Here is a 13,752-nt window from a genome sequence, read left to right on the forward strand (position 1 = left end):
ACTAGTTTTTTGGCCCGGGCTATGCCCCGGGTAAGAAAAAATTTAATTTATTAGTATAATACTTTATGATAATAACACTAAATACAACTTAGCCTAGTGGTTAAAACTTTAGTATATGTACTTGAGGTCTCGGGATCAAACCCTATACTATGCAATTTCTTATGTTTTTTATTGTATATGGATTACATGAACTAAAACTCCCTAGGGAGAGTGCCACGTGGCACAGTTTCTTGTTTTCGCACGCCTTTTAATATATTTGTATAGATATCCCATATTAACTAATATGAACAATTTTTATGCGTTATGCGTGCGTGTCTTTTTTTTTTACATCGAGAAAACATACAAGAAAATAAAACTAAAATAAAGGGATATAAGCCTTCCGGAGCGAAGTAGCAATGTCATGTGCCTTCTGAACCCCAACACATACTACCTTTGTAATTCGACACCACTGAAGCAAGTTACCTGTAGCAAGGATATCTTGAACAGTCCACTAGATAGCAATGGGAGGTTGAGCACCAGGGACCAAACTTCGGACCAAGTCTGCAGAGTCGGTTGAGAGAGAAATGCTTTGATAACCTTGTTCGTGTGCCCAGCGAAGGGCGTAGAGGCAAGCCCGTGCTTCAGTCATGAGGGGGAAAGAAGCACTAATACACAACCCCTAACAGCTCTCTACATTGGTGGCAGAATCACAAGCAACCCAAGCAATACTAGTAGTCAGGTATCTTGCTTCCACGAACCATCACACTGGTTGTGAACATCCGGGATACCTTGTGACGATTGGCCGATCGATATTGGCGATATGAAATCCAGGAGGGAGCAGAGAGTCATGAGATAAAGGTGGCTAAACCCGAGGTTGGGAGATAAAAGATGAGTGTAGTTGGATAAGCTGAATCACAGAGGTACGCATAGTGTCCAAAGTGGGTGTAATCTGCCGACATATTAAATCATTTCGATTACACCAGATGGCCTAAAGAGTAGCGATGAATAGAGGAATCCGATTGCTAAGACCATCTTCTTGTTGCCGAAGATTGAGAAACTAGGCTATCAGCCAGTCCTTAAAGGAGATATGAGGTGTTGTTTGAGATAGAATGCCAAGTGAACCAATGCGCCAAGTTTCAACAACAAGAGGGTAGAGGTGAAAGAGTTGTTGACATTCTTCCAACCCCGTAGAACAAATCTTACAGTCTTCTAGAACCTCAATACCCTGATGACAAAGATTAGAGGTAACAACAATAGTATTATGCCAGAGTTTCCAGAAAAACAATTTCCATTTCAGCATGATTTGCAAGCCCCATAAAAGACGGAAAAACTTCGTATTTCTATGGGGGTTCATGCTACAAATTTCTTGTTTTTGAGAAAGAATAAAGTACCCAGATTTGGTAGTATACTTACCTGACGCAGTGAATGGCCAGTATTGGAAATCGGGAGGATTGCCCTGAAGGGGCAATTCCAGCTACTGAATGTCATGGACACTTTGAGGGGTAAAAAAATGTTAGAGTCGTTGGACGTTTCAAGCCCGGTGATTTGGCACCAAGAGAGAGCGAACTCTCAAAGTAGCAATGTCGCGCAAAGGGATGTTATCTTCAAACAAAGGAACATGTCCGTCCACCCATCTATGCTTGGAGGCAACTAAGTGCGAGGTTGGCCCAATCTTCCAAGCATAATGACCCGGCAAGGTGGCTTGTGCTTTGTGAAGACCACGGAAGCCCCAAGAACTCTGATTCTTTATAGGGCGGAGACGGACAAGCGAGACACCATGAACCATGCGGGAGGAAGCCACATCACCTTAGAAACTAGGAGTTGGGGTTGGTGATGAATGCGCCAAACTTTCTTGAGCAGGAGGGCCTGGTTTTGAAGCGTGACACTTTGAATTTCAAGCCACACACTCTTTTAGGTAGATAAAGTATCTCTTTTTTCCGCTGATATGTCTATTTTATATAGAGATTTTACCTCCAGCCCTCATTCATTATTGGTCTTAATTGCGCTCTTCGGAGCCATTATTACTACTAATGTGCTCCTTGTAGTGTGTTTGTATTTTCAGATTGATCAATGTAGGAATTAGCACGTTTTAGTGTATTTCCTACTCATTTATATCACTACAAGAGATGATGTAGTTTCGAGAGCACGAGCATTGAGTTGGAAGAGTTTTGAAGCAAAGCAAAATAAAAGAAGCAGAAAAATGACTCCGGTCCACACATTTGATTATATCTCAAGTTATACAAATCCAAATAGAGTGATTTTAATTGTGTTAGATTTGACATTTCAAGAGCTTTCCAACGAGTGGTCACTTACCTAATTCCGACGAATAACGAAGAAGTTATGGTATTTTGAAGATTGAAATTTTATGTAGGCTGACGACCGCCCGGTCGGGTGGAATCCGCCCTGGTTACCCGGTCGCCCTTACTTAGCCAAATTTCATCGTTTGGAGAAGATTTTGACAAAGAGAAAATATTTTGTTGCGGGCCCGATCGGGCGGAATCTCGCCCGACCAGGCGGGGCGCCTTTTCCTATTATACGGTTTATGACCTGACAACCGCCCGGGTTGGTCGAGCGGGGAGCGCGCTTTTAAGGTTTCTGAAGCGCGTGTTGCGCCAGTTTTTGATGGATATATAAATACTTATCTTTTCAGAATTAAAAGACTACGTTTTATTTTAATAGAGTTTCGACTTTCAGTTTCTAAGCACTTTTGAATTACCTAAGAACCCTAGTATTACTTTTTCTCATTTTACATTGAATTTTCAATAGAGGCGTTGATTTTACGAGATTGGTTCTACAATTGGTATTCCTTCTCTTATCTTATTATTCTTGTTTAGTTCTTAATTATTTATTCATCATGTTTACTTATTTCACCATGAGTATCTTTGCTTCAAATATGATTGAGTAGTCTATTTCTAGGGTTTGAGGGATCCATGATCAATTATGAAGAGATGTTTATAAAGTATTAACACTTGATGATATTTGTTGATTCCTATTGAATGTATTTATCTCTATTCAATCTGATTTGACCGGATTTGATTGCTATAGTATTGCAATATTAGCTTATGCATCGAGAGGTATAAACTTGATATTAAGGCTAGTTTCAATAGGTAGATTTGGTATTAATAAATTGCGAGAGCCTGTTAATATCATTCTATGGTTGGTTTCGATTCGAGAGAACAAATCAATCTGTTTAGCTGCATTATTAATTATTGATTGTTGTGTTTCATCCTAGATTATTGTTCGTTGGTTAACCCATACCCTACGCTCTTTATTATTGATATTCTTGATATAGTTATTGTCTAATTTAGAATAATAACCAACAACACTCGTTCCCTATAATCTAGATTTGATTGACAATTAGGAAAAGAACACTGTTTTTCCCTGTGGATTCGACCATACTGCCCTGACTACTATTTGTTAGAGGACTTTAGGATTACTTTTGATTAGGTGATACGACTTTAGCCTGTCATCCGCCAAGCTATCCCTGAGGTTAGGTTATTACCCCTAAAAAACTAGAAATCATAGCGTCCAACTTATTGGTGATGGTGACTAGGACCGAGAACATTGAGAGAATATGAACAATTAAAGCAATGAGGAACGAGTTGATAAGAATTAAACTTGCCCACTTAACTAGTATGTCGATGACTCCATGTAGAGATGCGGCTATAAACATTATCCAGAAGAAAAGTCTAATATTATCCTGAATATCGATGGGAGCCCCAAGTAAGTCCCGAGCGAAGAATGAGACTCCAAATTAAGCAAACTTTTGAACGTCCGAATCATAGGCTCAAGAATATTCAGACTGAACTTAACATAAGACTTACGCAAACTAACCATTTACCCAGAAATGTTGCAAAAGAGCGGTCCAACAGACTTGAGAGGGCGGCACACGAATCTATGGAAGCCTGAAAGAAAAAAATAACATCATCCGCAAAGAAGAGGTGAGATAATTACGTCCTCGTCCGACAAATAAGAATGCCTTCAAATTTACGGATATCAGTGGCGAGAGAAGTTATGCAGGATATCATAACCATATAGAAAAGCAACAGGTATGGAGGAAGAGGGTCCCCTTGGCGGATGCCACAGTGGGGTTTAAACTGAGAAGTAGTCTAACCATTAATGATAACTTGGTACGAAACTATAGTGATACATTGGCTAACCAAATGTAGCAAGGAATCCGGAAAGCCATAATCCTTAAGGATTTTGAGAAGAAACAACCAACTAACCTGATCATAAGCTTTATTTATATCGAGCTAGCTTGACAGCAGCCAAGTATTTGCCATTGCGCTTATGACTATTGATAACCTGCGTGAGCTCGTGCCTAACCAAAATATTATCATCCATATGTCAGCCGGGAACAAAGGCATTCAGATAGTCTGTGATCAATTCTGGTAAAAGTGGTTTCATGTGATTGACCAGACATTTGGACATGAATTGAGTAACCTCGTTGGGAGCCTAAAATTTCGACAATAACACTATGAGCGATTTGTTCCATTTTTTAAGAAGAGAGCCAAAGGAGAAGAAACGTCTGGCAGCGTTAATCACATGTGGCTCTAAAAAGTCCCAACGAAATTTAAAAAAATCGGCCGATGAGCCATCACTACCTGGAGATTTAGAGTTGCCAATGGCATATATGGCTTCTATGATTTCCTCATCCAAAAATGGAATGAGAAGTTATTGTTGTCAAATAGGAGTTAGATAAGGCAAGGCCGGTTCTCACAACACTACATCAATGAAATCACGCACTAGAGCAGTCGAGAAAAGGGTGGAGGATCCGCAACCTTAAATAATTCTTGAAAATAGCCAAGGATAGTGTCTGAAATGACCTACTGATCATCTTTCCATTTGGTCATTCTCGTCTTTCAATAAACAAATATATTTGTTCCTTTGTCGCTGCCGCATTTTATTGAAGAAGAATTTCAATGGTAAATCCCGATGCAAAATGTGAGCATCCTTTGATCTGTGCGACCAATAAGATTAAGCAAGAACAGATTGGTCAAGGAGAATGTGACGTTGTTGCAATGAAGCATTACCCTAGGAGATCGTTGTAACGTTTGTTGCTATGTAATACCCCATATTTTTAGTATTTATTTAAATAATTAAATATTTATTTTTCAAAATAAATATTTTAAGCAAAGGGTATTTTAGTATTTTTATTGGTTTTAAATTATTTTGGGGGGAATATGGCGTTAAAATTGGATTTGTTAAGCTTTTGGAATTAAATCCTAGTCAAAAAAATTTGAGAAAACCCAAAAAAAAAAAAAAAAAAAAAAATTAGGGGCCATATATTCCTACGGGATTTATGGTGATTGGAGGGAGTTTTGTTTTCCTATAACTTTCAAATTTATGATGGAGGTTACAAATCTTGGTTTAATCTCCTAATTTATGGTGAAAGTTACAAACTATTTAATTTTTGAAATTAAGTACTACATATTCTACTCCTATAAATACCCCATACCTTAAGTCATCTTTTCCGCACAAAAACTTTGAAGAATCCATAATCTCTTACTTCAAAGTTCTTCTTTCTCTTCCTATCTATTCTAGTTTTATATTTCTTATTCAAGTTTCAATTTTCTTTGGTTTAAGAAAAATATTTTCATATTTCTTACTCAAAATTTTTATGCTCATGATAGATCATTCATGTTTAAATTCATGATTAAGTTCATGCGGTAAATTGCTTATTGGTTGGTTGTGAGAAAGCTCAAGTATAAGAATAAGTGAAGATACTAATATACTTTTGTGCAAGATCAAGGTACGTTGTGTAGCTAGATCTTTTGAAATATGATTTTATGTGATAAAGTTGTTTATTATTTAATGGTTGGATTGGTTTAGAAATTTGGTTTGAAATGGTTACAATATTTTATTATTCACTCTTGGAAGTGAAAAGAAGGAATGATTTTATCAATCATTTTTATATAGAAATTTTGTTATCCTTTTTGGAAAATTAAATTACTTTTACAAGAAAAGGTTGATTGGTTTTTATGAACTTTGAATGTTCAAAAAGTTATTTATGAGGAAAGGAGGTTTATTCATGACTTACAAGTCATATTATTATTATTTCGGCTTGATTAATATCAAGGATTATAGTTACCCCTTGATATAGCTCCGTGATGGGATGACTAACTTGGGGGGGGGGGGTGTGCACACTTAGCAAAATAGAAGGGGAGATAAGAAGAGGAATTATTGTTTTCAGGATTATTTTTAATCCAAGTTGTTTGGAAAGAGTTTGTTCTTAAAAATTTATTCTTGAATTATTATTCAAGTGTTTGGAAAGAGATTGTTCTTAAAATGTTATTCTTGAATTATTTTTAAGTGTTGGAAAATAGTTTATTTTTAAAGAGCTATTCTTGAATTATTGGTGATAGAGTTTTCGAAATGAAAAATTGTTACGAACTAACAAATGTGTTACTTATCTATTACACTTAGTACTCAGTTTTATACTGACGCGTATTTTCTTTTACCTATTTGGCTTTGCTATGTTTACGTTTTTGTTAAGCAGATTTGCAGGTGAATTTTGGATGTGCATGGAAGCATACTAGGAAGGGGATCTTCACCTAGATTAGAGTGTTTCATTTATTTTGAGTATTTAGACAATATTTACTTTTATTAATAAAGAAGTATCATTATTTTGTGGTTGAAGTCTTCCGCTGCAAGTTATTTTGTTAGTTAGTAGTTGGTTGCCGAATGCGTGTTAGTCACGTGGCGATAATACTCCTAAATTAGTCAAATATTATTTACTATTTAAAAGCGAGTAATTTGGGGGTGTTACAAAGTGGTACCAGTTTTTCAGGTCTTGAAAAGATAAAAGTTGAACATTAAAATTGATGGATAGACATAAGATGAGCATATAGAGTTTCACATTTGCATTCTAAATTGTTTTTGTTAAGTTTAATTTTTTTTTTCTCTTTTTGACGATTTGTACAGATGCATCTTGCTAAGTGCCATAAAAAGGTATATATATTTATTATTTTTTATTTGAAAAGATGAAGGGTGTATATAATTTTTTTTATTTGACAAGCTTTGTCTAGGATTAGGAAGGCTCTCCCCGACGTTGTAGGTAACTTCCTTACCTGAGAACTATAATCACCTTGGCTATTCTATATCTTGAAATCAAGTACACTTTCAAATTTTTGAAATAAATATTGTAAGTCATAGTGGTGCATTTACTAGAAATTTCGGACCATATTTTTTTTTGTTAACATATATTAATATTATTGTTATGTTGTTGTTCTTGTAATATTTGAATTCTTTTTGCTTTTATATGATTGTTGTTGGAAGTTGAGGAAAAAGTTTATGTTGTTCCCTATTTATGGGATAACCAAGGAGTCATGCTGCATTGGTGATCAAATAGTAGTACTATGTGTATCTTTTTTTACCTCTCGAAAATACTCAGTCCAGTCTGATTATATGGCCATTGATGAGCTGGAGAATGCTATTAAGACAGACTTCGTACCAGAGTTTAAAGTTTTCAGTAACCTAGACATATATAGTTTTGTTTTGGTCATGAAACGGCCTAGTTATCTTAAGAATATTTTGATACGCACAAATATTCTAGTAGTTGTTATAAATAAGGCCTCATATTTGGCTGTGATATATGAAATATGTGATTGCTATGTTTTGAACTAGTTATACCGGCATGGTTATTTATTAAATTGTTTGGTAGTTACACAACTATTCTATGAATGTTAGTTGAGATTTATCCTCAAACACCCTTATATCTAGCAGAATGGCAGAAAGAAGGAGAAGGAGTATAAGTTCTATGGTTAGAAGGCTAGCAAAGATAACTGAAAACATCACTCAAGTGATAGTTAATCAAGAAACCAAGCAGAGTGAGACTTATAGTTTTGGTGAGGTCTTTAAGAGGGTAGCAGCTGTCAAACCTCCGACTTACCATGGGAAAGAGGACCCAGCTAGTTTAGAAAACTAGATTCGAGAATTCGATAAGCTTTTTGATGCCATAGTGTGTCCTAAAAACCTTAGAGTTAGTAATGTTGTTTATTATTTGAGAGATGCGGCAGACCTATGGTGGAAATAAAGGAAAGAAATTTTTTTTAGAGGATCCGGACTTTAGGTGGAACGAGTTTAAAGAGGCCTTGTGGACTAAGTTTTATCCTCCGTACTTAAGGAAGCAAAAGGCTATGAAGTTCACCAATCTGAGGATAGGGACTATGTCTGTTATATGAGTATTATAGCAAATTTTTGGAGTTAATGAGGTTCGCACTTGAGATAGTATCATCTGAGACTTTGGAGGCCCAAAGGTTTGAGCAAGGGTTAACCTTAACTCTCCAAACTAAGCTTGGAGGAGTAACTTTTGAGACTCTTGATGAATTTTATGATAGAGCTGCTCACTTATATGGGATTAAAGAAAGAGAGCTTGAAGGGACCTCCACTGGGGAAAAGAGGAAGTATATCAACAATGGGAACCAACAAAGTGGAGATAAGAAGCCTAAGCCTAATGGTGGATTTAACTAAACTAAGAAAGACAATAGGTACCCTAGTCAGAAGCCTAATGGGAACCAAGGTAATGGGAAGAAAGCTGAGAGAACCTTTTTTCTGCAAAAGGTGTGATAAGAAATACCCTAGAAAGGATTGTCAAGGCAACTTGGTGATATGTCATTATTGTCAGAAGTTGGGACACCGTGAGTAGGAGTGCTTTAGAAAAGCTGGTGGAGAACCTGCAATCAAACCTGACCAGAGTAGTAAGGTCCCTCAGAATGATCAACAAAAGTTAGCTTCTTTCAATGTTGGTGTTAAAACAGGGATGAGGAATCAGTCTAAAGGTAGAGTTTTCGTCATGAACCGTCGTGAGGCGCATAATGTTTCTGAGGTAGTAGTTGAAACCTTTTTCATTAATTTCCTGTTTGTTAAAGTGTTATTTGATTCAGGAGCATCTCATTCATTTATTTCTAGCACTTTAATAGAAAAGCTCCAGTTAAGCAGTCCAGTGTTTATTTCATTAGAAATTGCAGTGCCATCAGGGGAGATGTTTAATTGTACTAGATTTCATAGTCAAGTACCTTTAATGATAGTTTACCTCAATATACTATTGGGGATGGATTGGTTGGGAAGATTCAACGCTCAGATTGATTGTGAGGCCCAGAAGGTGTCCTTAGTCGGTCCTAAAAAAGAAAGAGTGGCTTATAGGAAGCTTGGGAATAGCGCTAGCAATCAGGTCGGGTTGGGTCGAAATCTGGTTGACCTAATTTATATTTCAGGTCACTTACCCTTGACCCAAACCCGACCTAATTTATATTTCAGGTCGAAAACCTCAACCCAAACCCGACCTTATATTTTTTAGGTTGACCCGAAGCCAACCCAAAATGACCTGAAATAAAAATCTAAATATCCAATAATAAAAAAAAATGGCAACTTGATTCGGAAAGGTACTGTATATGTAATATGTTTAAGTTTCAACATTCAAAGTCGGAATTTTCAAGTTGAAGTGAGTTGGGCTTGGCCCAATATTATAACCTAACCGACTAAGGGCTAACCAAACCTAATATAAGTTTTTTTAAATCAGGTCATTTCGGGTTACTTTCAGGTTCAAAAGGTCAACCTGAACCTAACCCATTATATTTTCAGGTCAGGTTGGGTCGACCCAATTTTTTTTTAGGTCGAAAATCTCAACCCAAACCCGAAATTTTAAGGTTAGTTTCAGGTCGGGTTATTAGGTTGGGTTAGTTTTTGCCAGCCCTACTTGGGAAGGAGAAGAGAATGAAGATAGTGTCTGCGATGAGAATTCAATCTTAAGTGAAGAAGGGGTGTCCTTTATTCTTATGTGGAATTCAGAGGATTGAAAAGGATACTGAAAATAGGGAGATCCCGATCGTATCTGAGTTTCCTGATGTGTTTCCTAAAGAGATACCAGGTGTGCCACCTGTTAGGGATCTTGAGTTCACCGTAGACTTGATGCCAAGAACCGGACCTATTTCAAAGGCTCCGTATAAAATGGCTCCAGTTGAGATGAAAGAGTTAAAAGTTCATTTGGATGAGTTATTGGAAAAAGGGTATATAAGACCTAGTTCGTCTCCTTGGGGTGCACCTGTATTGTTCGTGAAAAATAAAGACGGTAGTTTAATTAAGGTTGTGTATTGATTACTGGGAGTTAAACAATGTGATGATCAAGAATAAGTATCCGCTTCCAAGAATAGATGATTTATTTGATCAGTTTAAAGGAGCACAGATTTTCTCGAAGATAGATTTGAGGTCAGGTTATCACCAATTGAGGATTGCTGAGGGTGATATTCTAAAGACTGCATTCAAAATGCGTTATGGTCATTATGAGTTCGAATGGATGCCGTTTGGTCTTACCAACGCACCGGGAGTGTTCATGGATTTGATGCATAAGATTTTCAGGCCATACTTGGATAAATATGTGGTTGTGTTTATAGATGATATTTTGATATATATGAAGGATAGGAGCAGTCATGAGCTGCATTTGACGGAAGTTTTGTCCACCCTAAGAGAACATAAGTTTTACATCAAGCTCTCTAAGTGTGAGTTTTTGGTTGGATAAGGTTGCATTTTTAGGACATGTTATTTCAAAGAAGGGGGTTTCGGTGAATCTTGCTAAGATTCAAGTAGTGTGTGAGTGGCCAACACCGAAGACGATGTCTAATATAAGGAGTTTCCTTGGGTTAGCTGGTTACTATCGAAGATTTGTAAAGGATTTCTCGAAAATCTCAAGATCAATGACTAGCTTGATGAAGAAAGAATGTAAGTTTGTTTGGACTCTAAAGTGTAAGGAAGCTATTTCGGTATTGAAGGAAAGGTTGACTACAACAACTGTTTTGGCTCTGCCCGATGAAAACGAGTAGTATGATGTTTATAGTGATGCTTCGAAACTTGGGTTAGGGTGTGTATTGATACAGAACCGGAAGGTCATTGCTTATGCTTCTAGGCAGTTAAAACCATATGAGGTGAATTATCCAACCCATGATCTTGAATTAGCTGCAATAGTGTTTGCTTTGAAGATATGGTGACACTACTTGTGTGAGGAAACGTGTAAGTTGTACACGGATCATAAGAGTTTGGAGATCCGGTATCATGAAGGGAAAGCTAATGTTGTTGCTGCCACATTGAGTCGAAAGTCGAGTCATTAAGTTAATGCGATAGTGTTGCCAAGTCAGTTATATGTCGAGTTTCAAAAATGTCATTGGAGGTACTAGAAGAAGGAGGTGTTGAAGAATTGATGGGTTTTTTGTCAGTTCAACCCTCAATCTATGATGAGATTAGGGAGGGTCAATCAAAGGATGAAAAGTTAGAAAATATTCGAGAGAAGATCCGGGATGGTCAGGTATCAGATTTCCAGATAGTCGATGATGGAAGTATTCGATTCAAGGGGAGGTGGTGTATACCAAGTAATAGAGAAGAGTTGAAGCGGAAATTAATTGAAGAAGCTCATAGCTCACCTTATTTAGTACACCCAGGTGGTGATAAGTTGTATTAGGGCATGAAGCAAATGTTCTAGTGGCCAAACATGAAGCGAAAGGTAGCAGAGTTCGTGGCTAAGTGTCTCACATGCCAAAAGGTCAAGTTTGAGCACAAGAGGCTGGAAGGGAAGGCTCAGTCTCTGGATATTTTGAGATGGAAATGGGATTCTATATCAATGGATTATGTGTCTGCATTACCAAAAACTAAAGCTGAAAATGATACAATTTGGGTAGTGGTAGATCGTTTAACTAAATCCGCAACTTTCATACCTATGAAGAATACTTGGTTGATGGATCAATTGGCTAAAGCATATGTGAAGTGGGTGGTGAAATATCGTGGTGTGCCTAAGGACATTGTTTCTGATCGTGATTCACGATTCTTGTCCAACTTTTGGCAGAGTTTGCAGAAGGCTTTGGGTACTAATTTGTTAATGAGTACAACTTTTCATCTGTCTATAGATGGCCAAACAGAACGAACAATTCAGACTTTAGAAGATATATTGTGATCTTGTGTTATGGAGTATCAGGGTTCGTGGGAGGATTTCTTGGATTTGATAGAATTTTCCTACAACAATAGTCATCATGCAAGTATTGTATGGCTTTGTTTGAGGCTTTATATGGTCGAATGTGTAGAAGTCCATGTTGGAATGATATTAGTGAAATCGTGGTGCTTAGACCCGAGTTCTTCGAAGAGACGGCGAAAGAGGTGAAAGTGATTCAAGAAAAGATCAAGGCAGCTCAAGATCGGCAGAAGAGTTATGCCGATTTGAAGCGACGGGGTGAAGAGTTTCAGGTTGGGGAGAAGGTATTGTTGAAAATATCTCCAATGAAAGGGGTGATACGATTTGGGAAGAAAGGAAAGTTAAGCCCAAAGTATATCAGGTCGTATGAGGTGTTAAAGAAGATCGGGAAAGTGGCATATAAGTTGGATTTGTCAAATGATTTAAGTCGAGTCCATGATGTTATCCATATATCTCAGTCAAGAAAGTATATCTCGGATGTGTCTCATGTGCTTCAACCTGAGACCATTGAATTAGATGATAGTTTGATTTACGAGGAAAGACCTGTAAGAATCCTTGATAGTAAAGTTAGAAGTACTCGGACTAAAGATGTAATATTAGTCATAGTTTTATGGTCAAACCATCAGATTGAGGAAGCAACATGGGAAGTTAAAGCGGATATGCGCAAGAAATATCCGGCGTTGCTTTTCGAGGTTAGTCGTCAAGTTAGGGGGTCGTAACTCCTTTTAAGGGGGGTAGAATGCGATAGAGTTTCACATTTTACTATAGTTATTAGGATATTTATGATTCATTATATGCATTTTAGACATGAGCATTTTGAGTCAGAAGCTGCAATTTCGGATTTTAATATGTTTTTGGAAAGTAATTATGACTTTTTATCTTAAGTTTCGAGGTCGAAACTTCTTTTAAGAGGGGTAGATTGTAATACCCCATATTTTTAGTATTTATTTAAATATTTAAATATTTATTTTCCAAAATAAATATTTTAAGCAAAGGATATTTTAGTTTTTTATTGGTTTTAAATTATTTTGAGGGGAATATGGCGCCAAAATTGGATTTGTTAAGCTTTTGGAATTAAATCCTAGTCAAAAAAATTTGAGAAAACCAAAAAAAAAAAAAACAATTTAGGGGTCATATATTCCTACGGGATTTATGGTGATTGGAGGGAGTTTTGTTTTCCTATAACTTTCAAATTTATGATGGAGGTTACAAATCTTGATTTAATCTCCCAATTTATGGTGAAAGTTACAAACTATTTAATTTCTGAAATTAAGTACTACATATTCTACTCCTATAAATACCCCATACCTTAAGCCATCTTTTCTGCACAAAAACTTTGAAGAATCCATAATCTCTTACTTCAAAGTTCTTCTTTCTCTTCCTATCTATTCTAGTTTTATATTTATTATTCAAGTTTTAATTTTCTTTGGTTTAAGAAAAATATTTTCATATTTCTTACTCACAAATTTTATGCTCATGATAGGTCATTCATGTTTAAATTCATGATTAAGTTCATGCGGTAAATTGCTTATTGGTTGGTTGTGAGAAAGCTCAAGTATAAGAATAAGTGAAAATACTAATATACTTTTGTGCAAGATCAAGGTACGTTATGTAGCTAGATCTTTTGAAATATGATTTTATGTGATAAAGTTGTTTATTGATTTAATGGTTGGATTGGTTTAGAAATTTGGTTTGAAATGGTTACAATATTTTATTATTCACTCTTGGAAGTGAAAAGAAGGAATGATTTTATCAATCATTTTTATATAGAAATTTTGTTATCCTTTTTAGAAAATTAAATTACTTTACAAAAAGGTTGA

This window comes from Beta vulgaris, chromosome 1 (assembly GCF_026745355.1).
Source record: "Beta vulgaris subsp. vulgaris cultivar EL10 chromosome 1, EL10.2, whole genome shotgun sequence".
Classification (NCBI taxonomy): Eukaryota; Viridiplantae; Streptophyta; class Magnoliopsida; order Caryophyllales; family Amaranthaceae; genus Beta; species Beta vulgaris.